Consider the following 23,507-nt stretch of genomic DNA (forward strand, 5'->3'; position numbering starts at 1 on the left):
AAACTGGTGAAAAACATCAGTGTAAAGTATTTTAAGATGATTTAATAAAATTGTATAAGACAGGTCTGAATTAGAAGAAAGTCTAACTCACTGAATTTTCAAATGCGAATAGCATGTTTTTAATTCCTAGCACATATGAGGGCTTCAAAGCAACTGTTACCATGGTTTTGGAAAGAAACAGCTTCTATTTCTACCTCAATGAATGAATCAGAATCATTTTAAATTACCTCAGCACCTTTTATATAGAAATTAATTTAGTATGATTTTAGTATAGTTTGTTTTCCAGATAGATAACTAACAAAGTACTAATACTGTGAGTCTAATTATATTACTTTATCTTTGATTAATAAATATTTTTCGTTGAATAAAAGTGAGCAGTTACCTGTGATCAAATAATAAATTAACTGAATAAAAATTATTAATGTTTGTATTTACAGTATAAGAGTTTGAATATTTCTAAAGAGTTAGCTAGAAACTGGTGAGAACTGAAACTCTGGCGGCATTAATGCAATGCCGAGGAGTTTGGGTGGTGGTGTTGTTTGCCTGTTCATTTACTCACTAAATAAATATTGACTGAAGGCCCACTCTGTACCTCCTGTGTGCCAGGCACTGTGCTGGGTGCTGAAAATATAACAGTGATGGAAATAAACATGGTTAGTGATATCACAGATATTCATAAACTAGTAGGGGAGAAGCACAAGTAGATAATTGCAACTCAGGCATTGGTATTTGAAAAGATCCAGTAAAAAATAAAAAACAAAACAAAACCCCTATTACTCACCCAAGTTTGGATTGAAGACAAATGCTCTAGCAGAAGGAGCGCAAAGTGTTAGCTCTTTTACTACTGAGAGTGATCTTAGAGAACAGGATTTTAGCTAGTCTCTCCAAGGGGGCTTTTCAGTACGTCAGCTCTGAGTCGGCCAGACTCACTCAGATGCAAGCATCGTGGACCAATGGCCACCTCTCAGAGCCTGCCCTTCTACTGATGTGCGGCGTGGAGGGGCAGAGAATTATAGACAAGTATGAAGGCTGAAGGTGGAGACGAGCGAGATCATGGACTTTAGGGAACTCACTGTAGTTCAGATTGGTGTATAAAGGTAGGAGAGATGTCTGCAGGAAGAGGTGGGATCCGTATGGCACAGGGCCTTGGGGTCATGTTGGCCAGTTTCGATTTTATCCTAAGAGCAGCGTGGAGCCATAGAAGGTTTTAAATAGATGGTTGACAAGGTCACATTTTTTTAGTGTCATCTAGGAAGCATGACGCAAGGTGGATCTGAAAAGGACAAAAGAAAATGAGGATCTACTCTACAGGCTGTTTTCATACTAGAAAATAGAGGCCACACAATGTGAACAGCAGTAGTAAGTGTGAGTGGAGAGGTTGGAAGACATTTGCCGTTTCATCTTTCTGGCCTCTTGTAGCCATTTCACTGCTCTTCAGCACCTCCACCAAGAGGGAGCGCAGAGGAGCTGAATCAGACCTTCCTGGTGTTCTTTCAGAACCACCATTCTGAGGAATGAGTAGTAATTTTTTAAATTGCAATGAATAGTCACAGAGTGGTTTGGGATTAACTGAAAATTTCATTTATTCATCCTGTCCCAAGATCTCATTAGTATGTATGATTGAGTTGGAAATGATTTTAATTATTTACTTGACCCTTTTAATTGCCTCATTTTTCCTGTGATAGTTTGTAAGCTTTCTGCGTATTTTTAATTCATCACATCAAAGGAGTCGCAGCTTCAGTAAGATGGGTCCTGAAAACAACAGCAACACAAGCAGCAAAGCCATGTTCTAAAGTTCGGTGAAGTTCATTTTGGGATTAGATGAAAAGCAAAATCTTTCTTGGATCATGCTGTTTGTTTAGGATTAAACCTTTCCTCGTTGAAGTTGGATTGCTTTTGGTTTGAAGACCTAGAGTGGACACTGCATGCCTAAAGGCTCAACAGTGCCAATGTTATCTAATCCTTGACCTCACTTTAGAAGCTTCTGTATCTACAAAGTTAAGTCCTCTTAATTTTGCCGTGTCATTTCTGTAACCGTCCGCTTCTGTGCTTCACCATCTTTTTGAGATGGGTATTCACTGTTACACACACATTTTGTCTTCACTGACCTAGCATTGTACATGTATCATTAAGACTCAGAGGTGATAGTCATGCGATCGTCCATTCACTCCACTATCACTCAGTGTGCACTGTTCACTGCTCTGTACACCCAAAGATAATAAAATGTAACGAGTGTAGCTATAACTGCTCATGATAAAAGTTAACAGCGGTACCTGACTCTCACAGCACAGAGGAGGGAATGACTCATTTTCCCTTCATTATCTAAGAAGGAAACTTTGGATAAGGGTTTGAGGAATGGAAAGGAGTGTGTCAAACTACGAAAAAAGTGAACATAAGCCAAGTAGAGGTATTAGCATATGTAAAAAAAAAAAAGCCCAGAAACAAAGATAATGGGAGTACCCTGTATTTTTATTTTCCACTGTGTTATCAAGGCAGAGTCTCCCTAAATTTTAGATTATAGAGTATGTATATGTAGATCTTGGAGCTGTGAGAGCTATAAATTATCTTTGGAGATCCTAGCCCAAACCACTTATTTTATAGCGTAGAACTTGAGGCCCAGAAAAACCAAGAGACTTGCCAGAGGTGGTGTGGCTGATCAAAGGCAGAGCAGGGTCTCCCCACTGTCAGTCAGCAGCTCTAACCACGCTGACATCCCCAGTGAAATCAGAAGCCCCTTTGCTGTTATCTTTGATACCTTATTTTCTGTCTCTTGTTTGTGGATCCTTAGGAAAGGCTCTGAAATTTTAAGCTCAGCTCTTGTGAAAACAGGGCTGTTACCAGCGTTGATGTAAGCCGCAGTTTTGTTTGAGATGTTCCAGTGCATCCTTGGATCAGCAGTGTTCACTCTACCACATACTTGCCACTGAAGATAATTTTGAGTGGAGGCTTATATCTGGAGCATCCAGAGAAGTGTTTATAGTCAGCCGAAGATGGATTTAGTCTCGGCTCAAGATAAAAGCTCTTTGGAAGAGTGATGATCTGTTCTACTTTTTTTCTACTGTGGACAAAAATATGTTATGAAGGAAATAAAATTACAGTGTGAGAGAGGTTTTGAGTCTGAGATTCAGGTCCCCATAGACTTCTAATAAATAAAGGAAAGCTGTGTAGAAACATTTACACCCATCTTTCAGATGAGCAAAGGGAAAGACAGAGGCATCTATTCTCCTCAAGAGGTTTACATTTTCACAGCTACCAGTTCAACAGTTGTAGGGCACAGGGACAATACTGAGTGTCTACAATGCAGCTGCCATATTTCTTAGAATATATAGATATGTGCCAACTCTACTTTCTTAAATTATAAAAGGTTTTAGGGAGATTTTTTTTTTTCTTTTCCTTTTATCTGCCCAGGCAGTATGGATTACAAATTTATCTTCAACTAATCCCATGTCATTTTTAAAAAGACGTCAACTAACAGTTTTCAATAACAAAGATTTCAAAGAAAGTTTAAAAGGATTATTGGTAAAGTAAAACAGTTTGCAAGTGAAAATGTCCATATTTTAAAATTTCATGTTCAGGAATTTTTGTTGTTTCTATCTGTCAGTCTTGCTAGAAATAATTATTGGCATGAATTTAACAGCCATCAAAGATTTTGCATTTTATTGCAAATAAAATGATTTTTGAGCAAAATATCTATATGTTTTATTGTTAGTAGTAGTAAGATACACTGGAATATTGTGTTGTTTGTGAATTTATTTCCAGCATAAGAAAATTTAAAACAAAATATCTAGTGCTTAAGTAGCTGCATCTGATACAAATCTAAAAACATTTTGCTTTCTTAAAATAAATTTTAGAGCTCAGCTAGGGTCCTTTGAACAAACTGATGGAGAATAAAGTATACGCAGAGAATCATAATGTGAAGGGGAGAATGAATAGTAGCCGCATGGGAGAATTTAGGTCAATTACACTGCACATGACTCTCTCCTGACTGGAAATATTTTTCAAGTAGGGAACCATGTACTCAGTTCCTCCCCTACCCCCAGCAGTGTGGCCGGCTCGTCCTGCCCAGGAAATAACTCTGTTTCCACCGCCCAAAGTCCGGAGAACCCATAACTGACTTCCCCAAGATGTACTTTTTATCTCTATTTGTTTCTCTTTCTGAAACCCCAAAGCCACACATTATGTAAATTGTAGCCATACTGTACCGCTGATTTCAACACCATCACTATCCTACTTTCACTTTTCTGGAAAAATACATTAAGTACTCTATTTCAAAATCTTTACTTTAAAAAGGGAAAGACAGCATCAATCAGAGGCTTCTGGGCCACATTTTCCCTGTACCATCTCTTTTATTACCTTGCCCATCTTCCGCTCTTTTTTGTTTGGTTCTCTTGTTAGTTCCATCCTGTTCTGCTTTCTGTCTTAAGATGGGAAAATACACTTATTACCATGTGTAAAATAGATAGCGAGTGGGAACCTGCTGTATAGCCCAGGGAGCACTGCTCGATGCTCTGTGGTGACCTGGATGGGTGGGATGGGTGTGGTGAGGGAGGTCCAAGAGGGAGGGGATAAACGTGTACATACAGCTGATTCACTTCGTTGTACAGCAGAAACTAACACAACATTGTAAAGCAATTATACTCCAATAAAAAAAAATTTTTTTTAAATGGGAATATATCAATAGTAGAGTTGGGCAGAAGTATAAAGGGGAGAGGAGATGGATTTGGGGAGAGGAGTTGTGGGATGTCTTTATGAGTGTGTTTGGTCTTCATTTTTATATGGAAGAGATGAATTTTTAAAAATATATTTACACATTATTTAGGCGTATAAGCATCTACTCTATTTCCTTGTTTGAGTCCAGCTTTGAAAATACATGTGACTCAGAGAATAGGCTCACCTAGGTTTGGATGAGTAGTAACCTAAAGGCAAGTACAAGCTCCTTTAAAGAGCCCGTGTTTTCATAGCAGATAAAGGCAAAGCATATGTCAGTGCCGCCCTGAAGGACAGGTTTCACAGGAGATGGTAGCAGGGATGGGCCAGTTTTGATCCGAGTTGCTAAGATATTAGGGCTCTAGAAAATCTAAACATGTTCTATATTTGAAAATTGGGCCGAAGAGAAATGCCTGAAGGTGATAGATGCTGCAGGCAGGCTTTTTCTAGCAAGTGGAGTCTTGCCGCGGTCTGTATCCTTGACTTTCCTAACTAAGGCGGCATTGTATTTGCGACTTTTGCTGAATTCCCCAGGAGTGCCCCGTGCTGGTCAGTGGCAGGATGTGGCTTCAGGCGCTGCTGACCCCTTTGTCCTGTAGTCCGTGCTCTTCCATTGGAAAGCAGTGGGCTGTGAGTATCAGATGATGCCGACACCAGGGGAGCACAGTGGACCTACCGTTCGGAGGACACGTTCTTCCAGCAGTTTGCTCCTTTGAATAAAGGGGTGACAAAGGACATAGAATCTTGTTTTTCTTACAGTTGCTATTCCTGCCTTTTAATGTGACCTTTTATTTCAGAACAAGGGAGTTTGTTGTGGCTTTGAAGATAAGGCTTTCCTGGACTCTTTTCTCCTTTTTCCTTTTTCACTTGTGATGGTATTAAGCTACACAACCCTGCATATGACCCTTTAAATCTAATTCGAATAAGGAAAGAAATAAGCTTAGAATGAATTTGTTTTTTTCTTTCAAAGAGGGAAGGAGCCATGTCCAACTTCTTTTGTATGTATTCCTTATAGCTCCCTCTTTAATAAACATTTCTCAGTGGATACATGTGTGAAAACGCACACATCCACAAACACATATAAACTAACCAAGAGCTATATTGCAGTCTGTCATTACTGTTTACTAGTATTTTTTCTTCATTTTCCTTGATTTCTTTATTTTTTCTTTTCCGTTGAGAGTCTCCTTATTGTATCTCTGAAAACTGACATCTTTTGGCAGTCAAGTGGCCCATGTGTTCACTGCAGCTAGAATGTGACCTTCAACCTTCGGTTTCCTTCTCTGTTAAAAAGCACAAGTCTGGTGTGTTTTTGTAAAAGCCCCAAAAAGCAGATTTCCGGTGAAAACAAACTTGTTTGTTGAGAGGTGGCAAAGTGCATGGGCAAAAGAGTTTTATTTCCAGAGAACTTGCCAAATATTTTTTGGTAGGAAACGTTTTCTTTGATGAAAAAGAAAAAAAAAAAAAAGGAGAAAGGAAGGACACAGTGGAATATTTCAGCATCATTGTGTTTTAAAGAACAATAGTATTTGAAAGCTATTGCTGAATTGGCCTTGAAAGTAAAAATAATTTAATAACTTTATTTTTCATACTTAATGATCACTCATCTTCAAACTATCATTGTGTGCTGTTCTGTGGCATTTATTGAAAAAATTAATAAGCATATTTTTTAGAGCAGTTTTAGGATTACATAAAAATTGAGCAGAAAGTACAGAATTCACACTTACCCCATCATCCCTCCTCAGAAGCACAGTTTCTGGTGTTATTAACGTTTTGCATTAGTGTAGTACCTTTGTTACAATTGATGAGCCAATATTGATGCATTAGTATCAACTAAATTCCAGAGTATACATTAGAGTTCATTCTTTGCGTTGTATGTCCTATGGGTTTTGTCAAATGTATAAAGATATGTATCTACCATTATAGTATCATACGGAATAGTTTCAGACAGTCAAAGTCCCCTGTGCTCCACAGACACATCTCCCCCTCCATCACCCCAGATCCCGGGCAACCACTGACCTTTTTACTGTCTCCACACTTGTGCCTTTTCCAGAATGTCATATAATTGAAATAATTCAGTATGTAGTCTTTTCAGATGGACTTCTTTAACTTAGTAATAGGCATTTACGAGAAAAGTTCCTCCTTGTCTTTTCATGGCTTGATAACTTGCTGCTTTTTAGTGCTGTATAGTATTTCATTGTTTGAGTATACCACAGTTTGTTTATCTATTCACCTTTCAAAGGACATCTTGATTGCTTCCAATTTTTACAGCCTTGAATGAAGCTGCCATAAACATTTGTGCGTAGCTTTTTGTGTGGGCCTAAGTTTTCAATTCCTTTGCGTAATTACCAAGACGTGTGATTGCTGGATCATGTGGTAAGAAAAGAGTCATCCCTCAGTATCCATGGGGGATTGTCTCCGGGATCTTCCCGCATATACCAAAATCCTAGGATGCTCAAGTTCTTTATATAAAATGATGTAGCATTTGTGTATAACCTACACACATCCTCCCATATACTCTAGCTCATCTCTAGATTACTTCTAATACCTAATACAATGTAAATGCTGTGTAAATAGTTGTCTGTGAGCTGCAAATTCAAGTTTTCCTTTTTGAAACTTTTTGGAATTATTTTTTCGAATATTTTTGATCCAAGATAGGTTGAATTCACAGATGCAAAACCCATGGATACAGAAGGCCAATTGTATGTTTATTTCATAAGAAACTGTTAAATTGTCTTCCAGAGTGTCTATGTCATTTTGCATTTCCACCAGCGATGAATGTTTCTCTGGAAATTCCTTCTTAAATAAGGTCTGAGACTTGTAGCTCTCTCAGTTTTGCTCCCCTGCTGTTACCCAGGAGTCCTTTAAAGTGGAGGTAAGGTGGGGGAAGAGAAGCATCTGTAGTCCTCCAATTAGGTATTAGTATTTTAGTGAGCCTCTGCCCTTGGGCTGTGACCTTTCCCAGGTCCTCTCTGTTTCCAACACCACCCCTTAGGTGAAACTGAAACTCAGGAGTGGGCTGGAATATTTCCCTTCTTCCAGATCAGTTTAGCTTTGGTAAAATATTTCGCTTGAGGGCATGTCTTGTTAAGAACAGGATGCTCTGGGTGTATTTCAGAAAGGCTATATCCCCCCCGCAACCCTCCCCTGGAATGGAGGCACCAAGGAATTTTTCTCTGATCTTCTCTGTGAGAACCTAGCAGGGCTCTGGCAGGTGAAGCTCACAAAAGTGCAGGAGCCTCCCTAAGAGTGGCGCCTCCTGGAGGTTTAAACTCTCAAACTCGTTAAAAGCTCAAACTGAGCTTCCAGCAAGCCATCAAGTACAGACAGTTGAGGTTTTCTTTCCGCGGCGCTGGTTCCAGCAGGGGTCTCTGCTTCTGTAAGCTGTGGTTGTCTGTATCTGCCTATCTGTCTCTCCAATTTGGGGGGCACAAGTTTGTTCTGGGACTTCAGTTCTGGTGAATCTTAGAAGAGTCGTTCATCTTCAGTTTTTTCAGCTCTTGTTAGAACAGCGTGGTGACTTCTAAGCTCCTTACATGCCAGACCAGAAATGGAAGTCCATTCCATGGTATTGTGATTTTTGTTGAATGAACATTCCTGCTTAAAAATAATCTGATGGTGATTTTTGCAAGCACTGTAAAAATTTGTTTTTCAAATGCATGGTATTTCCAATAAAGGGGTTTGTGTGAATATCATGAGAAGTAATCACATGATAGTGTCATGATAGTATCATGAGAAGTAACCAAATGATACTTGGATAGAAGTAACCAAATGATAGTCCATCAGCTCGAAATGTGCTTTATAGCGTTAGCTATATTTAAAGGATGTTTGGGTTAATAAAACTTCAGAAATTAGCACACTGGCTTACCTAGGCTTTGGAATGCAGAAGCCAATAATAATATTGCTTATAAGGTATACATTCTTATACATTAAACAGTATGCATGTGTCAAACTACGTTACAGATCGACTCACGATGGGTTACGTCCCGATAAATCCATCAGAAGCTGAAAATATCCTAAGTTGAAAATGCATTCAATGTACCTACCCTACGGAACACCGTACTTAGCTTAGGCTCACCTACTTTAAACATACTCGAAACACCCACATTAGCCTACAGTTGGGCAAAATCATCTAGTTCAAAGACTGTTTTATAACAAAGTGTTGAATATCTCATGTAATTGATTGAATACGGTACTGAAAGTGAAGAGCAGAGTGGTTTCTGGGTCCGGAATAGCTGTAAGTGTATCCCTTGTTGATTCTCGTGATCACAGGGCTGACTTGGAGCTTAGGCTGCTGCCCTGCCCTGCGTCACAAGAGAGGATCAGACCACATACCTCTAGCCCGAGAAAAGGTCAAAATTCAAAATTCGAAGCATAGTTTCTGCTGAATGTGTATCACTTTCACACCACTGTAAAGTCGAAAAATCGTTAAGTCGAAACCTACGGAAGTCAGGAACTGTCCATATTTAACTGTATCCCTAATTTTCAATAGAAAGGTAGCTGATCTTACAATTAACTGTCATTTTTCCAAAATTGAAACAACTTTGTGGTTAAGATAGCATGAATTTTGTGCACCCCAACGCGGCAGTGCTCTGGGATTTGTCTTTTGACACCACAGACATTTAGAATTTGAAGGGATCTTTAAAATCATTTAGCGTTTCTCATATTGTACTGATCAAATGTATAAAAGTTAACGTTTCTCGTCTAGGGTCAGAAAGCTAGGATGTGGCATGACTTATATTCTGGACTTCTTAATGGGATTTTTCAGTCTTGGTCCCGAGACAGATTTAGATCACCTTGCTCTTATTTACTTGATTAGGGGACTGGTGGAGAGTAGAATTTATAGTGTTGACCCTGCAACCCTGAAAGATTTCGAAGCCATATCTGACTCATCACAAAATGGCTAAATTCTATGCCTAGAATTCGATTCTACTTTTAAAATGTTTAATTTTATTATATTCAAACTATTTGAAAATTTACCCCAAGTTTGGCCAGGTGGTTTAAAAAAAAAAGAGGTTTAGTTGGAACACGTTGGTGCCAACCTGTGTGATCTAATAGGAGCTTATTTAAGAAAATTAACCAGGGTGGTGTTGAATTCCAGAGTAGAGTATTTGGCAATGATTTTGTGGTATTCAGTAGGGATACCACTTAACCTGTTGGCACCTCAGTTTTCTCCTCTCTAAAATAGGATTATAGTTTCTATCTCATAGTGTTATAATAATTAAACAAATTAAATGTATACATTGCTTAGAACAATGTCTGGCAGTAGTTTCCTAATTAATGTTAGCTATTATAATTAAAGAGTACACTGAATCAGACTCTCGGGGTTTGCATTTTTGGTCCTCTTCCATTTAAAACTCTTTCTATTGGCCATTTCGGGGTTATCTCTAAAACAGTTCCTTTCATTCACTCATTCTGTGTGGATATCTGTGGGGCGTGGCCGTGAGGCAGAAGTATATCTGGGTTTTGGTAACTGATTCTGTGGTCACACAGGGCAGCAAAGTCCAGTCTTAACATGCATTGCACACACCCATGTGTCTGTAGTGACGGAACTACCCCCCAAATCGCCAGTTCTGCTAACATTCTGATGTTCATCTGTTCTGTTAGCATCTTTTTGCATAACGTTAAGTAAACCAGTGTAATTACAGCAGTCACTGAATTGTATGCATATGACGTGTGTGTGTGTGTGTGTGTTGATGATCAATTCTAGGTGCATGAGAGGTTATGAAATGGCCATCATGCAAAGGTCATGAGCCATACGTCCAATCATGACGTGTGAGCTTGGCTGTGCTGTGAGCTCTCATCACGTATAGACCATTACACTATGTATTATGAAGATAGGGACCTTGCTGTTTATGAAATGTGACTATAGAGTTCCCCAGGACTTCCAATCCCCACCTATCCAGACATTTTGAAAGTAGTTAATTTTATGTTTGTTTTTACGTTTCATTTTGGTAGAGCATCTCTGTTTTCTGTCCCTACTTCTTGAACTGATTTTGTAGAATGAGTTGGTTGTTCTGCCACCCTATGCTGCAACTGTCCAGTTCTGTTGACAGCCGATTAAGTGGAAGCCTTTTTTTGAGCTGGAATTCCAAGCAGATGTAGTATGTATCCAGACACCAGTGACACCCTTCATTCATTTGCCTCACATGCAGCCTTGAGATATGAGGCCTCAGTCTGAAGCCAAGAAATCCTGGTCTTTACAAACGAGGAGGCAAACGGATCGAAGTTGCTTTTCGTCCAAGGTGAAGGCCATAGTGACGGAGCAGTCAGAGGGCCGGCTGTGACTCGGGAGGGTGAAACCAGAGAGGGTTCCTGTAGTGGAAACCTGCCTCCTTTTGGGAACCCTAGTGCTCTGGCAAAGCAGACGTCATGGGTCTAAGCAGATAACACCACAGTGCATTTTAAGATACGATCTAGATTCAGGCTTTTAATGGACTGCTGATATATACTCAGAGTGACCAGTGGCAAAGTTCTACAGAGATCTCCAGAGATCTGTGGAAACCTGTCTTTCTGGTCAGGACAAAAAAAAAAAAAAAAAAAAGAAAGAAAAAGACAACATCTCTGTTTAGAATACGGTTTCGCCCGTTTTTTTACGCTTTGCCCTATCACTTAGCAAGTGAATTTGGAAACAGGGTTTGAAAGCTGCTTTATAGTTCTCAACGGCAATGGCTTTGAAAATGCATTTCAAATACGACTGCAGTTCCTACACCCAAAACCCAGTACTACAAAGTAGAACAGTAAACTTGCCTCTGGATAAACAACGGTTTCCTTAACTCAGTGGCATTCATTTCTTTAAGGGGCCATCATTCGAAAAGTACTTTGAAGGTGAATGGTGCCATTCAAGTATTTTGTTTGGCCCAAATAACTTTTTACAGGAAATATAAAAAAATACACAGTGATCTAGCATCCAGAGTCAGTAGTGACAGGCCAGGATCACAAGTTACATTGCTGTTCTCATTGCTGTAGGCACAAACAAAAATTAGGCTATGTGTATGTTTCATTTCTTTTGAGTGCAGATCAACACAGGGCAAATAAATTGCTTCGGCTTTGCAGAGAATTAACACACAGATGTAACCCACTGCTTTCAGTTTTACAAATCTGGAAAATTTATGTAACACCATGTAACAATTTTGTTTTTGATTTTGTTCTTCTGCCTTTTTAATGGGAATGCTATTTGATGTTGATTTCAATTTTCATGTGGCGTTAGGGAAACGGGCACCCTGACACACAGAGTTTGCTTTGGTTTAGTTATAGTTGCTGTAAGGGTGAGCTGACTCCTATATTTCTGGTTACCCCGAGACTTAACTCCAAAAGGGATTCTGTACTTTTATTCAAGCTTTCCTCTATATTTTGTTCAAAATATTTTCCTGTGCAGTAGAAATGCTATAGAGATTTCTCTTCCCCTTGGTGATTTTTATTCTACTTTGTGATGTTCATTACATTTTTTTTCATACAGATAATCACAGGATAGACCTGCTAAACAGCTCTCTGCTTTGATCTGGAACTTCGCGCAGTGTTTGCCTCTTAGCTTACCGTCGTCCTAAAGGTCTTTGAACTTCTTCTACATCCCATGCACAACACACATGTACACACATACTTTCCCAGGATTTTTGAATCCTGCAGAACTCTGCAAAAGATAGCAAGAGATATCTCTGTCTGCCTTGCCTCTTTGTACTACTAGACAATTCCTGTGGGCCCGTACGTAAGTAGTCAGCCTAAAACTCGACTCTGACCATCATGCCTGATCCAAAGTAAATGATTACAGAGGAGCTTTGTCATTACAATTATCAGCGTCACGCCGGCTTCCCTCGAATCCCTGTCCTAATTTGGTTTGGTTTTCTTGTCCAGCCGTCTCGTATCTTCTATACCACACAATTTTCAGTTTGTTGTAAAAATTCTTTCCTATGGGGTTTCAACCAGGCTATGGCTCATTTCTGGTTGGGGAATTAAGTATTTCTCCATCTTGTAGAATGTCAGGATGTAGCATCTTGTAGAATGTCAGGTACATAGGTATAAAGTCGGGGTTGATCGACAGATATGTTCAATTAAAATGAAAATAAATGAAGTTCCTTGAGGGCAGGTGCCCTGTCGTGCATCTTTGATATCTGCCTTCGCACTTAGCTTATTGTGAAGCACAGAATTTTTGCTCAGTACATGGTGTAAATGGGCGTATGGGATGGAGAAGAACTTAATGGAAACAGACGGAGAGATGAGAGGCTGTAGTGATGGGTAAAGTGCATCTGTTCAGTGTGTTACATCTTCATTTGTCAGCTTCCTTTAAATCCTGATGCTTCAATTCTGGACATTGCAAAGCTGCATGCTCTGTAAGAGCTAGTCTTCTCTGCAAGCCTTTCAGGTGGCAAATATGTTTTTTTCCCATTTCCCTTTTCTCCAATGTTTGTATGAACAATTGTTAAATATATTTCGATAGGCATTATTTTAGTCTGGACCATTGAGTCATTTCTGTGTATTTTCCCCACTAAAATATTGTGAGGTAATCCCTGACAATATGCACACTAGCATACATGATTTGTTTTATTCTCATTTATAATAGAGAATAATAAATACCATCACATTGTTACTTCTACCAAATGGTCCTCATTCCCCCCACCACCTCCTTTTAATATGTATTTTGCTGTCATAAAAGGAGATTAAAATTGCATTACATTGCTTAGGAATATAGTGTTCAGTTGAAATGAGTACTTAAACATTTAAAAATTAGAGTCAGAGGATGAACTGATCAACTTTCCGGCCAAGCCTAATTCACTCAACACCTCTGTGTGCAGATTAACTGGGGAATAGCTTCCTATCTCACAGAATCTGTGCCCAAGTAATTAAAAAAATTTTATTTGAATAAGAAATAATTTAAGACCTGACAGTTAAATTATACAGCCTAATTATTTATTTAAAACATTATTTAAAAAGTGTTAGTACCTTGCAGAGATATATAAATTCCTAAATGTAAACAAAGAAATAGAAAGATGGGATTAAAAACTGGTGAAGGGGAAAGAGGGCCAAGGGAATTTAATTTAGAAAAATGAAGTGAAGCTGGGTGAGATTCTTAAACAGAGTATATATATATATCATTAAATTCTATAAATTTGTAACCTACAAATTATGTCTAGTTTTTCTAACATCCGACACGAAAGGGATACAGTTACGTGAACACCATTTTCTGCAGGATAAACACAAGCCAGAACATGTGTCTTTCTGGTATGTAAGGGAGAAATTTGGCCAGTGGATTCTCAAAGAACAGGAATTTAAAAAATCTGATGACAGTATCCTCAACAAAATCCTTCTCATATACCTGGTACAGCATCAGACTTTGTGTGACTCATGTCCACTCCGGCCGATGGCACTCCATTCCGTGCAGGTCTGTGGCCCCAGTGGTATGGTGGTAAGTGTTTAACAGCCAGTTCTCTGGTGAGGGTGGGGTAAACCCTTATTTGAAGTGTTTGACCACTTTCACGGTGTATTTCCACAAAGTTCAGTGTCACTGAAGGCAGAGTTGGAGAGACTGCGCAGTTGGCCCCCTAGAGGCTGCAGCAACGAGCCCCAGTACCCCCCTGGGTGGTGCCCTCACAGCTCTCCCCAGATCTTGGCTGTATCCCAAACTGCATATAGACTTTTAGAAATGGATGGTTTATTCATCACACTGAGGAATCAGGTTCTATCAGTACTTTTTTTTTTTTTTTAACCCAATTTTTGTTGTTGTTGTTACTATCAAGTTGCAGTGATTTTGAATTATACTACTTAATAATTACTTACAATGAAGTTATTCCTTAATACTGGTTAAGAGCACAGCCAAATGATTTAACAATCGGGTGACCCAGAGGTAGACTGGTTGCCCATAAATAAAACTGAGAACCCTGAAAATGACCTCTGCCTGAGAAGATTTTACTTTACCTCTGTACTGATCAAGATATATGATAACTAACATTATATTTGAGCACTTGTTTTGGGCCAGACACAGTTTTTGTTGCTTTACATATATTAGCTGGCTTTACTACTGTCAAAATCCTGTGAGTTGGGTACTATTATTATTATTTTCTCTTTTACCACAAGGTCAGACTTAGTGAGTTGTGCCTTTGGGATCTGATCTCAGGTTGCCTGGTTCCATTAGTCTACCACATTTGAATTTTTGAAAACATATTCTCTGTTTGCTATTGAATACTTGTTGAATAAAAGCAAAGGACACAACGGCATTGAAATAAGCTGTTCTTTAAAATGGGCTTAGTAGATTTTTGCTCTCTCCCGTGGGAGCCCAGGATTAGGTACGGTGTGTAAGTGTTGGTACAAGTAGAGAGGCAGTCCCTCGAGCTATCTTGAAAAGGTGAGATGTCAAGTGTGGGCTTTGCCTAGTCGTGGATTATCTGTGTGGCAAAAGCCCAGCCACTCTTCTTCCAGACGACGGACAATTTGTCTCTCCTCAGGACGCCGTCTAACAAAAGTTGTGGTTTATCTTGGACTCCTAAAAGACAGAGAGTGTTTTACCTGTTAAAGGTCACTGTCTGATGTTCTTGACTTAAATGTTTATTAGGCTCTCCCAGCCCCCTGCACTACCTCCTCTGTGCTACCGGTGTTTGGTTCAGTTCCTGATTATCTGTCTTTGGTTGTTACTGCATGCCTTGCTGTTTGCCATCAGACAGCTGAGGTAAGGCGTTACTCTTACCCTGGTTAAGTAGAAAATGCCTAGAGTCTAAACTATGTTTGAGACCCAAAGAAATAGAGAGATATGAGACCCTGTGAGTAATGGGGACAGAAATATAGTTGGGCTATGAAGGCTGAACTACATGTACAACCATAGATACCTAATAAGCTTACTTTTCAAGCTGTCCTTGCTCTCAGAAAACAGAAACGTATCACCTTCTTAATGATTGAAGGAAGAATGGACATGATGACTTCTGTCTCTCTCAAGACATGACAGCCTGACTCATCATTTCAGATTCACTAGTCTTTAGTCTCTCGGGTTTTACTTCACTTTTTTAGTGAGAAGATGATAGATATTTCTGGGTATTTACTTGAAGACAACAAAAACACGAATTTGAGAAGATACATGCACCACCATGTTCATTGTAGCATTATTTACAATAGCCAGATATGGAAGCAACTTAAGTGCCCATCAACAGATGAATGGGTAAAGATTATACATATATATATATATGTATGTATGTAGTGGAATGTGTATATATATACACACATATTTATCTATACACACACATACATATATACACATATATATTATATATATACATATATATAGTGGAATATTACTCAGCCATAAAAAATGAAATCTTGCCATTTGTGACAACACGGATGAACCTAGAGAGTATTATTCTCAGTGAAATAAGTCAGACAGAGAAAGACAAACACTGTATGATTTCACTTATATGTGGAATCTAAAAAACAAAACAAACAAAACAAAACAAAAGCAGAATCATAGATACGGAGAACAGATTGATGATTGCCAGAGGAAAGAGGGGGAAGGGTATAAGAGGTGCAGACTTGTAGTTATAAAATAAATAAGCTACAGGGATGTGATGTACAGCAAAAGGAGTGTTGTTAATAATAATTTAATAACTTTGAGGGCAGGTAGTTACTGGACTTGTCATTGTGATCATTCTGTAATGTATGCAAATATTGAATCACTATGTTGTGCACTGAAACTGACATAATAGTGTATGTCAGCTATATTCCATTACAAAGTTTAAAGGTAAATAGCTACATGTGATTGGAGTCTACCTTATTAGTGAAGCTCTAGACCATACTACCTCTCTGGGAGGAGCCAAGGTACATCCTAGGTGGGGAAGAAGAGCCAAGAAAAGTTAATTGTTTGCTTTTCTATTACCCAGCTTCCATTGCTACCAGTGTTGATCACAACTGTGAAAAAAGATGATTATAGACCAACTGGGTTAACATTACTAACTCCCTTTTAACAGTAACCGTGGTAGCACACACTGTACATCTGCCGTGTGTCCAGCAGGCTTCAAAGTCGTGTGGTGTGTTGTAATCAAGAAAGCGATATTACTGTATTAACTAAGAATAATGGCAATTAAGGGAAGCGTCAATTAAATTTCTGCCATGTTTCTGCTTTGCAGGCGTTTGGCTGCCCCTGTTGTGGTTAGAAAGTTCTTTCTCCTCAACACTTTGTACTACATATCTTAAAGTGGATGTAAATTTAGGTTTCTGAAAATGCTATTTCCTGAGCCATTTTCACATCTAGTGCACAAATTATTATTCTCCTAGAATACTTCTCTGTGGAAAATTGTCATGGTACAGCAGAGGTTCCAACACAGTATATTTATAGGTTTTTCAGGTGCAAAAACTATAGAGTTCTGGGAACAGTTTGATGTAGAATAAAATCTCCCTGCCCTTGATATTCTTCTTTATTTGATGAAAATTAGGATTGTAGATATTTAGAATGCATGCCATCTTCCATGGTCAAAGCAGAACCTTCCCATTATTTAACTGTCATGGTGAGGGGATTTCTGTTTTCTTTGGGCATTGTACTACTGCAGGACTGGACTCATTAGTGGAAGAGATGGGTCACTATTATTGGGTCACCACATTATTGTATGATTTCATGGGCTCTGGAAAGGCACTCACATAAAACTTTTCACAAAAGAGACACTCAAGAAAAATATTTGTGGAATAGGTGAATGAACTAATGCTTTCTAACTATTCCTAGTTTCATGTTGCTTAAATAGAAGAATTTAATTTTTCCTTTAAAAAATACTTACCCTAAGAAAGCAGAGTGATGGTAGCCTCAGCTCCTTGTTTTAATGGGTAATTGGGGAAAGTGATTGAATAATACCTTAATAATACCTTCCTTTGAGGGCACCCTTTTTGTGATCACTTGCCTTTCATTACTGTAGCCAAAGAGCAAAGAATTCATGGTGTATGATTCTTCCACTCATTTGTCCTACTGAAAATTCCAGGCAAATATAATATTTAAAAAGAAAATGACTTGCTACAAGGGTTGGTTGGACAGACAGTCATCTTGTGAAGGTATCATTTTTTGTCCCGTGGTGAGATCAGTAGGAAGGATAAAGGTTTTCAATCATTTATCAACATTTTACTTATAAGAGTACTAAATTCTAGTTTGTGGAGAGGAAAATCTCTAGGAGCTTTTTGGAATGGGTGGCATTCACTGTAGCAGAAGCCTGAAATAATAATAATTTTAAAAAACCTTTCTAAATATTCATAGGGAAGAAAAAATGCCTTACAAATACCATGTTGTTTTTAATTCAGTATTATTTGAGCCACTGGTAGATATTTCCATTTTGAGAGCTCAACGTTCCGACATGACTTATTTTCAGTACTTTGGAAATTAAATAGTTGAATTTATGGTTGGCAATTTTTGCTATAATAATAGGATTCTTGCTGGTAATCATTTAAGGTGAGGGGGGAAAAGGCGTTTAAAACTATTGTGTGCCATTTAAAGTAATATTTTTTTCTTAGAATTGAAGTGAGGACTTTGTCCCCTCCTCTCCCCATTCCATCCCCGCCCCCAACACATGTGCCTAATCACAGCAAAAAATAGTTTGGCGAGGACTGCCCAATCTGTTGACTGTAGCAGATTGTCCTAGGTTTTTCTGAGAGTAAAACTCAATCTAAAAGCACTCCAGAAGCTATTTTTTCACTCCCAAAACACATTTCAATGACCAGAAATTATTTTGCAATTTCTTTCTTTGAAATTTGTGGTCGAACCTGGAATATTTGCATTTTGTTGAAAATTAGGGATAATTCTCAAGCGTTATAGTCCTATTTTCATATTTCAAAATTACCTCCTAGTTATATAGGAAATATTGTTATATGCTTGAAATTTTTTGTCTCAGGAATCAATGGCACTTATATTTAATTTATAAAGTCATTAAAATGATGTGAATAAAAAATTGAATAAATATAGACATTAAATCTCACTAGGGCTCTATTAGACCCACAGGTAATATAATTTTATTTATTCTTTTCTAATGATATAATTAGGTGTCTGAGTTTGGATGGGCAATAGATCTCTTAAAATATCACAGTACTGTAGAAAGCAAATATATTAACTTTGTCAAACTGTATTGAATCTTTTCCCCTCTGATATTCATTATAAACTGAATTACTTTTCCTAATGGTGAACTCTGTGTGCTTTTAAGATTTTTCTGACATTTTTTTTTCTTTACAAAATCGTTTGTCATTCAGCAGTGCTTGTATATGATCTGATTACTAATAACTTTATCTCCTTTCACTCCTGGATTTTAAAAATTCACTGGATATATGATATGTGAGCTCACAAAGCTACAAGAACTTTTTCTGTTTGATTTCATGGAATATCATCCAAAAAACTTAATGCAGAAAATCAGATAATTTTTAAATAAGCTGTTTGCAAAACCACCTACTCAAGGAATGTACTAAATGTGCAGAATGAACAGATATGGTGAAGCCTACCAGTTTGACTTTATCTTCTAAGTGCACTTGAAATCAGACTGGTGAAGGACTCTGGAAGGATTGGCCAGAGCAGATGCCCTTGTTTCTTTGCCAGTTCCAAGGAATCTTTACTAAGGTCAGCTCTTGATAAGAAGAAACAGGGAGTACTAGGTACGACTCAATCTAATAGCACTTGATTATTTAGCTTCTTAGATTGAACAACAACAAAAAAACAGCTTAACCTTTTTTTTAACACAAAATATGTGCCAAACAGAGATAATTTTAAGATTAGATATGAAATTTATACTACTTGAATTAAAAAAATCTCCCCCTTGTTCAAAAAGTAATTCATTTTTCATTGTGAGCAAACTGAAATTATAGAAAAGCACTAAAAAAACATCAGTATCACTTGTAATCACATCACTCATTGATAAGTACTTTTAAATTTCTGGGTATTTCTTTTGAAAATATTTTATGATATCTGGGAGTATATGAAACTTTGGGTTAGCTGTTCATTTTAGGAGCTGTTTCTTGATTCCTTAGTTGCATGGAAGAAGTTTAACTAGGGAGAAAAGGTAGCTGGTTTCCTCTCCCCACCCCGATCCCCACATACATACATACCACCAAGTGCAGCCTTCTTGCTAGAATAGGAAAAGTATCTGGTCTTTCTCAGGAAATTATCACTTATTTTCAAGGATCTTTAGTTAATTTCAATAATTGCCCTTTACTTACTTTAATAGCAATTAATTGGTGGTAATTATTATTAGTTATAGTATCAATATTTTTATTTCACTTGATGGGGCATAGGCCCGTAACATAACTTTGTGGCAAATGTTTCAAGATTCCAGCAAAAGGAAGGGGTAGAGTCACAATTATAATTCTCCTTTCTTCTATTTAATTGTATCTGCTTTCCTCTGAGGTTAACCCATGTGATTTAGTTCTATACTTGTTATAATAATGCTTTATATAAGATTTAGTGGAATAATCAGAATTTCCTAGTTTAATTTTCTAAAGTCAGACAGTATAGAGAAGGTGGAACAAGATGAAGTGTATTAGTCAGTTTGGGCTGCCATAACAAAATACCATAAACTGGGTGGCGTAAATAACAGGTATTTATTTCTTGCAGTTCTGCAGATAGGAGGTCCAAGGTCAGGGTGCCAACGGATGGCCATCTTCTTCTAGTATTCTCACATGGCAAAGAGAAACAAACCTTCACTCTTCTTCTAAGGGCACTAATCCACTCATGAGGGCTCCACCCTCAGGACCTAATCTCCTTCCACGGGCCCTACCTTCTAACATTATCACATGGGGGCTTAGGATTTCAACATAGGAATTTTTGGGGGGCACACAAACATTCAGTCCATGACATAAGGATTCCATGATATTGGAGAAAGGATTACAAAGTTCTCTTCTTCTTCATAGGGCTTATTAAGCTGCAAGTAATATCCTTAGGCATCCTTGCAATTACTAACTTGGAAATGAGATGTGGTTGGAAAAAAACCAGGTATCCTTTTGCTAGGTGCTGTGGTAGCACACACCGCTGCAGAGAAACAAGAGGGGAAGTTCATTCATTCACTCATTTTATTCATATGTTAATTCATCCATACATTCCTTGATTATTCAAGTATCTACTGTGTTTCCAGGTATCTTGCTAAAAATCCAGAACATGATGAGAAAACTGAGACTATAAACTTTCTATTTTCCTAAAAATCCTGGTGGGGAGACCATATAACATACTTGAAAAAAATACTCAGACCTCCCTTCTGCTATTGCTTGTGCAATTAAAATCTTGAGTGTCTTTGGTTAAATCAACATTTTAAAATTTTAGCTGAGTGGTCATCATACCTGCTCTCTTAGCCATTCATTTGGAGAAGCAAATGAGGTAATGAATGTAAAAGCCTTTGCAGAATATGTGTTATAGCACAAATGCTAATTATTATTGGGACTCGTTTGAAAATACATATGAGATTTGCGAGATGCTTGTATATATAATCTTTAATCTTGGAGGCATCATTATTTTTGAGTTCTTCAGATTTAGGAAACATATGAAGATACTATTGAATATTTTTAAATGATTTTCTTCAGTAGAAGTTTTCCCTCTAGCGGTTGCTGTGGAAATCACATGAGGAGTTTCTATTGGTACACATCAAAATGGAAAAGAAAACAGTCAAACTAAAGAGAATTGAAAAGAAAAGAAAACGAAACAAAAAAACATACTCTGAATTATTGAGACGATGTTAACTATTTTTTAAAGGCTCTCCACTTGGACTTTTAAAGTTATATGGCGTTCAGTTTTCAAAAATGAGGAAGAACATTCTTTGCTCCTTTTCTGGTGCCTAGTTGATTTGAATGGAGATGGCGGTTAAGTCATCTTTGGTTTGGAAGAAGCAGTAAAGAAGGCTGCCCTCTCCACCTCGTAATGTGCATGAAGACTTGGGACTACAGGTCCTGATGTGCTTTTGTCTGCTTTCCTGATCTGCTTCCAGTACAGCAGTGATCTCCAATCTTGGCTCCCTCGCAGGAAGTTGAACAGAAGTTCTGGGTGAGTAAGCATATTTGGTCTTTCTAACAGGCACTTTTAAAGAAATGATTCCAAAAGGTAAAAAAAAAAAATTTCATTTGTTGGGAAGATTGATACATTTAAAAAAATCCAGCCTCTAACATGGCCTACCAGGTCACCCGTTATCTCTCCCTTGCCGGCCTCTTCAGCCGTGCACCGTCCTGTTCTCCTGTTCTGCTCTTTGCCCCCTGCCCCCGTTTTCTGACTGTGCAGTCATCTAATAATTAATTACTAATTAATTTATGGCTGCGTTGGGTCTCCATTGCTGCGTGCAGGCTTTCTCTAGTTGCAGGGAGCAAGGGCTACTCTGTTGCGGTGCGCGGGCTTCTCATTGCGGTGGCTTCTCTTGTTGCAGAGCACGGGCTCTAGGTGCGCAGGCTTCAGTAGTTGTGGCTCACGGGCTCTAGAGCGCAGGCTCAGTAGTTGTGGCGCGTGGGCTCTAGAGTGCAGGCTCAGTAGTTGTGGCGCGTGGGCTCTAGAGCGCAGGCTCAGTAGTTGTGGCGTGTGGGCTCTAGAGCGCAGGCTCAGTAGCTGTGGCGCGTGGGCTCTAGAGTGCAGGCTCAGTAGTTGTGGCGCGTGGGCTCTAGAGCGCAGGCTCAGTAGTTGTGGCGTGTGGGCTCTAGAGCGCAGGCTCAGTAGCTGTGGCGCGTGGGCTCAGTAGTTGTGGCTCGCGGGCTCTAGAGCGCAGGCTCAGTAGTTATGGCACACGGGCTTAGGTGCTCCGTGGCATAAGGGATCTTCCTGGACCAGGGATTGAACCCGTGTCCCCTGCACTGGCAGGAGGATTCTTAACCACTGCGCCGCCAGGGAAGCCCCTGTGCTGTCATCTTATGCCCCTCAGACACTGCACGTTGGGACGTGCCATTCCCTATTCTTGGGATGCTCGTCATCACATCACTGGCTCCTATAGACTGAAACCTCACCTACCTCAAAAAGGTCTTCCCTGACCCACCTAACAACGTAGGCTTTTGACAATTAATCTTTGTCACACCCCCCATTTATTCACCCAGAGCTCTTACCACAGTCTGTTTACTTACTAATTTCCTGTCTACATCCCTGCCCAGAATGGAAGCTATGTGAGGCAGGAGATTGGTCTCTCTTATTCACAATTGTATCCCAGAACCGAGAGCAGATGCCTGATGTGGGTTGACACAATGAATAAATGAATGGGAAATGATATTAACATTAACTCATTGGAGTCAATTGCATAAAGCTTTTTCTGAAACATTGAATAGTCTTTGGTGCCCTGTCTTAGTTGAGACTGATTTTTCCACCCTTGAAACCATTTAACTTCCTAACTTACTTCACATTGAAATAAGGGTTGTAAAAGGTTTGCAGTTCTTTACCCAGAAGCTCTATTCCAGAATTACAAAATTGAAACATGGGGGGGGAGTGTTTAGTGAGCTCTGTTTGTGCTAAATAAGAACATGATGCTTTTATTTCTGTCTGTTATTAAATTCAGCTTGATTCTGACAGCTTGTTTAGTGATATGTTGTTTCTTATATCTGTACAATAAGAAGTTATTTCATAAATTGAAGTTGTTTTTCTGAAACTCATGTTATTCCGTCTTGCTCCGTCTTCCGTAAAGAGATAATTGCTGTTCGCACTCACATTGTTGGCTTCCTCAGAATCTTTTCCAGCCTCAATAAATGATAAAAAACAAAACAAAACAAAACCTCTTCAAAAATGGCTTGTTTTTTATACCCGTCATCAGTTTTGATTGATGTTCTCTTTTGAAACTGCTTTAAATATTCCTCCTATTCCTGCAGGGTTTTGAGGCTAAAAAATGTACACTGAAGGCCAAGGATTCCAGGTCTGGGAGACT

The 23,507-nt window shown here is 38.7% G+C and overlaps 1 protein-coding gene across 2 annotated transcripts in view; it reads left to right on the forward strand.

Annotated features, from left to right (window-relative positions):
• The window catches only part of GPM6A (glycoprotein M6A), a 258,846-nt gene that overhangs the window by 23,090 nt on the left and 212,249 nt on the right, over positions 1 to 23,507 (forward strand). The window contains exon 1 of one of the 2 annotated variants that reach the window (XM_059909241.1): positions 21,572 to 21,664. The exons of the other annotated variant lie outside the window; for it this stretch is intronic. The gene's annotated coding sequence lies outside the window, so the exon portion shown is untranslated. Of the gene's footprint in view, positions 1 to 21,571; positions 21,665 to 23,507 lie in introns of those variants that run through there. 2 annotated transcript variants of the gene reach the window in all.

Source organism: Balaenoptera ricei, chromosome 21 (assembly GCF_028023285.1).
Source record: "Balaenoptera ricei isolate mBalRic1 chromosome 21, mBalRic1.hap2, whole genome shotgun sequence".
In the NCBI taxonomy this organism is placed as follows: Eukaryota; Metazoa; Chordata; class Mammalia; order Artiodactyla; family Balaenopteridae; genus Balaenoptera; species Balaenoptera ricei.